Source organism: Ranitomeya imitator, chromosome 2 (assembly GCF_032444005.1).
Source record: "Ranitomeya imitator isolate aRanImi1 chromosome 2, aRanImi1.pri, whole genome shotgun sequence".
In the NCBI taxonomy this organism is placed as follows: domain Eukaryota; kingdom Metazoa; phylum Chordata; class Amphibia; order Anura; family Dendrobatidae; genus Ranitomeya; species Ranitomeya imitator.
The window spans coordinates 486,719,006-486,726,652 of record NC_091283.1 but is presented as its reverse complement, the minus strand read 5'-3'; the positions used below and the strand labels follow the sequence as shown (position 1 = coordinate 486,726,652).

The 7,647-nt window shown below is 44.9% G+C and overlaps 1 long non-coding RNA gene across 1 annotated transcript in view; it reads left to right on the top strand.

Annotated features, from left to right (window-relative positions):
• The first annotated feature begins 6,465 nt into the window (after positions 1 to 6,465).
• Positions 6,466 to 7,647, top strand: part of LOC138667509 (uncharacterized) — a 147,755-nt gene continuing 146,573 nt past the window's right edge. The window contains exons 1-2 of the long non-coding RNA XR_011318798.1: positions 6,466 to 6,583; positions 6,819 to 6,900. This is a non-coding gene — a long non-coding RNA (uncharacterized lncRNA). The remainder of the gene's footprint in view (positions 6,584 to 6,818; positions 6,901 to 7,647) is intronic.

Genomic DNA, 7,647 nt, shown 5'->3' with positions numbered 1-7,647 from the left:
GCCTCCACTGACCACACCACTGCTGCCCGTGTACCCCTGGAACCAATTTAAAATTGCCTACAGCCATCTGGTATTATGTTAGGCCTTCGATGCCTGTCTGCGGTCACTCCTTCCACTAGGCCTCCACTGACCACACCACTGCTGCCCGTGTACCCCTGGAACCAATTTAAAATTGCCTACAGCCATCTGTTATTATGTTAGGCCTTCGAAGCCTGTCTGCGGTCCTTCCTTCCAATAGTTCTCCACTGACCAGACCAATGCTGGCCGTGTACCCCTGGAACCCAGCTGAAAGTGCATGTAGCCTCCTTTTTTTCTTTGTTTTATATTTAGAAAGCCCAGATGAACTACGCTGTGCAACGGTTCAAGCTACCCAGTCGACATTTCTTTTGCGAGAAAAGCCATTCCAGCCCTCCAGCGGCATGAAAAAGTCTGCATTGTCATAGCACTCAGGCAATCAAACAGTAGAAAGGTGCACCTGACAAGAGACGCATGGACCAGTAGGCATGTCCTCAAAAAGTTACGTGTCCATTACGGCGCACTGGGTTAATGTGTTGGATGCATGGTCCACAGGGGACAGCCTACAAAGTCTGTCTGCAGTCCCTAATTCCAATTTTCCTCCGCTGACCACACCACTGCTGCCCGTGTACCCCTGTAACCAATTTTACAGTGTCTACAGCCTAATTTTGTTATGTTAGGCCTACTACGCCTGTCTGCGGTCCCTCCTTCCAATACTCGTCCACTGACCACACCACTGCTGCCCGTGGACCCCTGGAACCTATTTTTAATTGCATAGAGCATCCTTTTTTTAATAGTAGGCGTACAAAGTCTGTCTGCGGTCCACTATTGAAATTGTCCTCCACTGCCCAGAGCACTGCTGCTTGTGTACCCCTGTAACTTTTTTAAGCTGCAGTGAGCCACATTTTTGGTTTAAGTCCTACTACCTGTGTCTGTCTGCGCCACTCAATTCAGCTGTGTTCCTTTGAAAAAAGCTGAGCGTCAATAGTCTTGTTTTCAGCCTCTAGGAATTTTAAAACTGCATTGGGGGTACAACTTTGGTAGGGCCTACTAACGGTGTCTGCCTCCCCAAGGTGTGCCCCAGGTTTCCTCGCCATTGCTTCGATCTTAATGCTCTCGTTTAGTAGTTGTTGGAAACTACACTGCATTAGGCCTACAAATTGGGTATGGGGTGTAGAGAGATGGTGTGTTCCACTCCAAGGTGTTCTCCAGGTTGCCTTTCCTGAGCTTCGATCTTCCGGCTCTCGTTTAGTAGTTGTTGGAAACTACACTGCATTAGGCCTACAAATTGGGTATGGGGTGTAGAGAGATGGTGTGTTACACTCCAAGGTGTTCCCCAGGTTTCCTCTCCATTGCTTCGATCTTCATGCTCTCGTTTAGTAGTTGTTGGAAACTATGCTGCATTAGGCCTACAAATTGGGTATGGGGTGTAGAGAGATGGTGTGTTCCACTCCAAGGTGTTCTCCAGGTTGCCTTTCCTGAGCTTCGATCTTCTGGCTCTCGTTTAGTAGTTGTTGGAAACTACGCTGCATTAGGCCTACAAATTGGGTATGGGGTGTAGAGAGATGGTGTGTTCCACTCCAAGGTGTTCCCCAGGTTTCCTCTCCATTGCTTCGATCTTCATGCTCTCGTTTAGTAGTTGTTGGAAACTACACTGCATTAGGCCTACAAATTGGGTATGGGGTGTAGAGAGATGGTGTGTTCCACTCCAAGGTGTTCCCCAGGTTTCGTCCACATTGCTTCGGTCTTCCGACTCTCGTTTAGTAGTTGTAGAAAACTACACTGCATTAGGCCTACAAATTGGGTATGGGGTGTAGAGAGACGGTGTGTTACACTCCAAGGTGTTCCCCAGGTTTCGTCCACATTGCTTCGGTCTTCCGACTCTCGTTTAGTAGTTGTAGAAAACTACACTGCATTAGGCCTACAAATTGGGTATGGGGTGTAGAGAGATGGTGTGTTACACTCCAAGGTGTTCTCCAGGTTGCCTTTCCTGAACTTCTATCTTCAGGCTCTCATTAAATTGTGGTTAAATGGAACAACTGCATTTGGCGTACTAGTTGGTTTGGGGCCTACTATCGGTGTCTGCCACTCCTTGCTGTTCTCCTGGTTTCCTGTCCTGAAATTCCATTTTCAGGCTCTCGTTAAGTAGTTGTTAATGTTAGACTGCATTTGGCCTAGTAGTTGGGTTGGGGCCTACTATCGGTGTCTGCCACTCCTTGCTGTTCTCCTCCACTGAACAAAGCTGTGCCGCCTGTTTACTACGGTTGCCAATTTTGAACTGCATTTCGACTACTTACTGATTTGGGCCTACTCTCTGTGTCAGCCTCTCATTCCAGTTGTCCTCCACTGCAATGCCCCCTGGTTAGTCCTGTGTTACCAATTTTGAACTGCATTTAGCCAACTTTATTCTTTGGGCCTATATCTGTGTTTCCTCCTCATCCTGCCCATTGCCCAGCCAGTGATAGATGAGTCTGCTGGTACACTGACCCATAACGCAAAATTCCCCGTGCACGCTACACAGCAAGATTGTGACCCTGCTGAAAGTCAGGTTCCTCTTCCCGCATACCATACCACCTTACATGGGGACAAAGAGGAAGGTGCAGATGAAAGTGCAGGTTCCTTCATCAGGTGGGGGGAGGAATACTAGTTGGCGACGTCACTGGCACAGGGCCTCTCATAGTACGCAAAAGTGTTGCTGCCGGTGGGAGGCGCCCCCGCCGTGCAAACACACCGCTGTACTTTGAGGGGCCCTGTGCCAGTGCCAATGCCAACGAGTGGGCCCCCCTGCTTGCTCAGGATCACAGCACTTGCAAAGTTGAAATACTTACCTCTCCCTGCTCCACTGCCGTGACGTGGTCCAGATTTACTGGGCCCACTAATTACTTGAACCAGCCCTACCCCCCACAACTTTAGCCAAATGACCCCCAATTTCAAATGCCTTCCAATTATTATAAGCTAAATTACGATTGACAAGCTTCTGTAACAAGAATGGATGTTTTTGCCATTAAAATGGGCAGTGTAGGTGTTTTCCTGGCCTCCACTCACTGCCGACTATGCTCCCCCATTGACTTGCATTGGGTTTCGTGTTTCGGGCGATACCCGACTTTTCGCCATAATCGGCCGATTCCACTCGACTCGACTTCTAAGATAGTCGGGTTTCGCGAAACACGACTCGACTCTAAAAAGGTCAAGGTCGCTCAACCCTACTGAGCATCATTTCCTTGTTATGAGGCATTTACACTGAAGTTGGATCAGCCTGTAACTTAATTTTCCACTTTGATTTTGAGAATCATTCCAACTCCGGACCTCGGTGGGATATTATTTTATGATTTACATTGATAATTTTTAGGCTTAATTGTTCTCAACACATTCCACTATGTAATGAATAAAGATTTACAACTGGAATATTTCATTCAGTGATATCTAGGATGTCCCGCCTCGATTACTGCAACACCCTCCTTTGTGACCTCCCCGCTAACTCTCTTGCACGGCTCCAGTCTGTCCTCAACTCTGTTGCTCGGCTAATCCATCTCTCTCCTCGCTACTCCCATTTCTCCCCTCTGCAAATCCCTCCACTGGCTCCCAATTCACCAACGAATCCAGTTCAAACTACTAACACTGATCTACAAAGCCATCCATAACCTGTCTCCTCCCTATATCTCTGAACTAATCTCCCAATATCTTCCCTCACTTAAGTTTCTATCCTCCCAAGACCTGCTACTCTCCACCACACTTATTCGTTCCTCACACAACCGCCTCCAAGATTTCTCCCGAATATCCCCCATCCTCTGGAATTCCACGCCTCAACACATCCGATTATTCACCACCCTCGGATCCTTCAGACGGAACCTGAAAATCCATCTCTTTAGGAAAGCCTACAGCCTGCCATAACCATGCTGTCGTCTCACCACCACCCGAGCTACCGCGTCACCACCACCAGAGCTGCTGCCTCACCACCAGAGCTGCCGCCTCACCACCACCAAAGCTGCCGCACCCCCGACCTTCTGTCTCTTCCCCATTATCCCGTAGAATCTAAGTCCGCAAGGACAGGGTCCTCTCCCCTCTGTACCAGTCTGTCATTGTAAATTTGTTAACTGTAAGCAATATCTATATCTCTGTACGTAACCGCTTTCTCAAGGACAGCACCGTGGAATTAATGGTGCTATATAAATAATAATAATAATAATAATAAATGTGGGATTTTAGTGTTCTCTTTATTTTTTTGAGCAGTGTATATACACACACACATACATACACTTACGGTATGTGCACACGTTGCGGATTTCGCACAAAATCCACACAAAAAAACGCAACAAATCCACACCAGTGTTTTCTGCCAAGAGATTCAGAATCCGCACCAGAAATTCCTACGCCTAATCTGCAACGTGTGCACATTGTCTGTCTCTTTACTTTCATATTACTATCTCTTACTTCATATTTTTCTCTCTCTCTTCCTCTCATATCTACCGGTATCTTAATTGCATATAAATGTTTTCCTACTTAGAGACTCAGACATAGGTTCAGAGCAAGGAAATTTCACATGTGTTATATGCATAGAGCAGTAACATGTGCCAGGCTTCTCTCCCGCCTCCTAAATTCTGCCTTAAGTCTTGAACACATAACTCTTTGTATGTTTTCCAGAGTTCCAGAGCAAAAGCACCTCATCTATCAAGTGAAAAATGTTCCCTTGTGGGGGCTGGTAAATCTGCTGCATAGAAATCTAACAATCTGCAGTTGACTGCACACAGGCCTGTAGATCCCCCACCCTTGTAATGTAGAAACAGATTCATGACTTTTTTATTACAAGGCGGCCAAATCTAACAGCATTATCAGTTTCATGGAATTGTTTTCCAATCTTTATACAAGCATATTTGCTGGCCTATTTCATTTTCCTTTTAGCTATTTAGGAAAATAGCTCTAAGATGTGATAATGGTAACCAGGTTACCTAATACCAGATATGCCCTATTAGTAAAAGGATCAATACAGCTGGAAAATGAGTTGTATAAAGAGCATATTCACTGCTCAAGGCTTGACCTACTGACAATGCTTTTTAATGGCCTAAAAGGTCAGTCCATTTGGGTTGTGAGGTTACAACTGGTCATAAAACCTAGTTGGATGAAATGTTTGTTCATTGTCCACAGTGAGGAATACTCACCAATCCACATTTACAGTGACTCATGGGATGACTGACTCTCTTGGAGGGGTGCTGGTTTGCTCAGGGCAGGTAGGAGCAGTTCTGTGGTTTTCAGAGACTCACAAATTCTGCACATTCTTACTTTCATCATAACAGAAGTTGCCCCATTCACTGTCTCTCTTACTATGATATAATTTATTTTCTGGACAACTTAACCCTATATGCACATCCCTTTAATGTTTAGTTGATGCAGTAGATACAAACGAACTACTTCCCATTTTAGAACTGCATTATTTTGTATTGAGCTTTCTAGAGTCCCACAAGACAAATCTACTTTTCCAGTTTAGTCATGTAAGATTTTAAGTGCACGACAAACCATTCAGGTTGTTTCTGATAGAGGGAAGACATGATGTTGGAGACAGCTAAAAGACAATCACTGGTGTTTTGTAATAATGAAGGCGTAATGTCAAGAGTAGAGGTGTATGATTGGGTGTCATCAGCATAGAGATGGTACTGGAAACCAAATCTACTGATTGTTTGTCCAATAGGGGCACTATACAAGGATAAGAGGAGGGTGCCTAGGACTGATCCTTGAGGAACCCCAACAGTAAGGGGGAAATGAGAGGAAGAGGAGCCGGCAAAAGATATAGTGAAGGAGTGGTCAGAGAGGTAGAAGGAGAACCAGGAGAGAACGGTGTCCTCGAGGTCCAAAAAATAGATTTGGGACATTTTCTAGAAGTGGGCAAGCTTTAGCTGGAGGGCACAGCCAAGATAGACCCTCAGATACACTATAATTTATGCCAGAAGGTGGATTAAATTATATCAGAAATGTACTCAATCGGGCAGCACGGTGGCGCAGTGGTTAGCACTGCAGCCTTGCAGCGCTGGAGTCCTGGATTCAAATCCTACCAAGGACAACATCTGCAAAGAGTTTGTATGTTCTCCCCGTGTTTGTGTGGGTTTCCTCCGGGTACTCTGGTTTCCTCCCACATTCCAAAGACATACTGATAGGGAATTTAGATTGTGAGCCCCATTGGGCACAGTGATGATAATGTGTGTAAAGTGCTGCGGAATATGTTAACGCTATATAAAAATAAAAGATTATTAGATTATTACTCTATATCACGATTCCTCCTATGTCCTATGGAAACTCGGACATGCAGAGTTGTTAACAGCTCGGCTGTCCAATCTTGTGATGGGCGTGCTGAGTTGTCGGTGCTTTGAATCTCGGTTTTTGAATCTGTGACTGGGAGGTGTTCTGAAGACTGCCTAAGCTCTTTAACTGAGCTGTATGCCCCTGATACCTGCCAGATGTAGCTTGTGCTTCCTGGTCAGTGTGTGCCTCATTCTGTTCTGAGTTCTGATGCCTGACCCTTTGGACCATGTTCTGACTACCCCTTTGTCTAATCCGTTTGCTTGATCTGCATCTCCAGGTATTTTGATCCTTGGACCGTGACCGGACTTATGCCTTTGTCTTTTCCTTTGGTTATCTATGTGCTCTCTTGGTAGTGACCCCGGAAAGTGAAATTTTTCTGCCTCGCTGTCTATCCGTGAATAGCGACTATTGTCACACTCTAGCTCATAGCTTAAAATACCACTCTGGCGTTTTTTTTATTTCAGCTCTAGATTGGCGCTATTAATGCAATTTGCAAATTCTGTTTCGTCCAGCAAACAGTGGAGTGATCCGGCAAGCCACAATCTACAGACGACCGACTGGAGCAGCACCGGTAAAAGATGAAGACAGCGGCTGGTAAGTATAATACTAGGGGCAGGAAACTATATATATAAAAATCAACTAAAAAAACAAAAAGCGGAGTGGCACAGTTTCTAATATAGAGGTTCTTTCCAGACTGCTACCAGGGTATCTTGGTGCTCAACAGTGGTCTACACAGCCATAGGATCTCGACCTTAGGTGCTCCTTTGAAAAAAGACGTCCATCTGCACATTTCACATGTAAGAAAAGATGAGGGCACACACGAGCTTCGGCTCCTTCGCCCCCAGCCATGAATTTTATCTGGAGATGTTACCAATAAAGGTTTGAATTTTGTGAACACTGGTGAGTGCCCTCATCTTTTCTTACATGTGAAATATATATAAAAATGCTGGAGTGGTGTTTAAATTGATTTCTGTTTCTGGTGGACAGGTAACCTGAAAAATGTGCCAAATTCATTAAGATTCATCTGCAGCATGTGAATTCTTCCAGTGTTTTCCACCCATTTAAATGAACGTGAAACGGGAAAAAAGCCCATAGAAAGGTATCAAAGACTAGGGTAAAAAATGCGTAAAAAACACACTTATTTCACACAACATTTTTATTGCCGATACTCTAGCTCTTGCACAGAATAATTAGCTGAAAATACTAAATGTGTGCACATACCCTAATATGTATAACCACATTAACAGTATTTATTTTCTGGATGAAGACCACATATGCAATTCCCCGAAATCCATATTGTTTGTCTATGGATGGTCTTCATGCACCTAAATTGCTGTATTT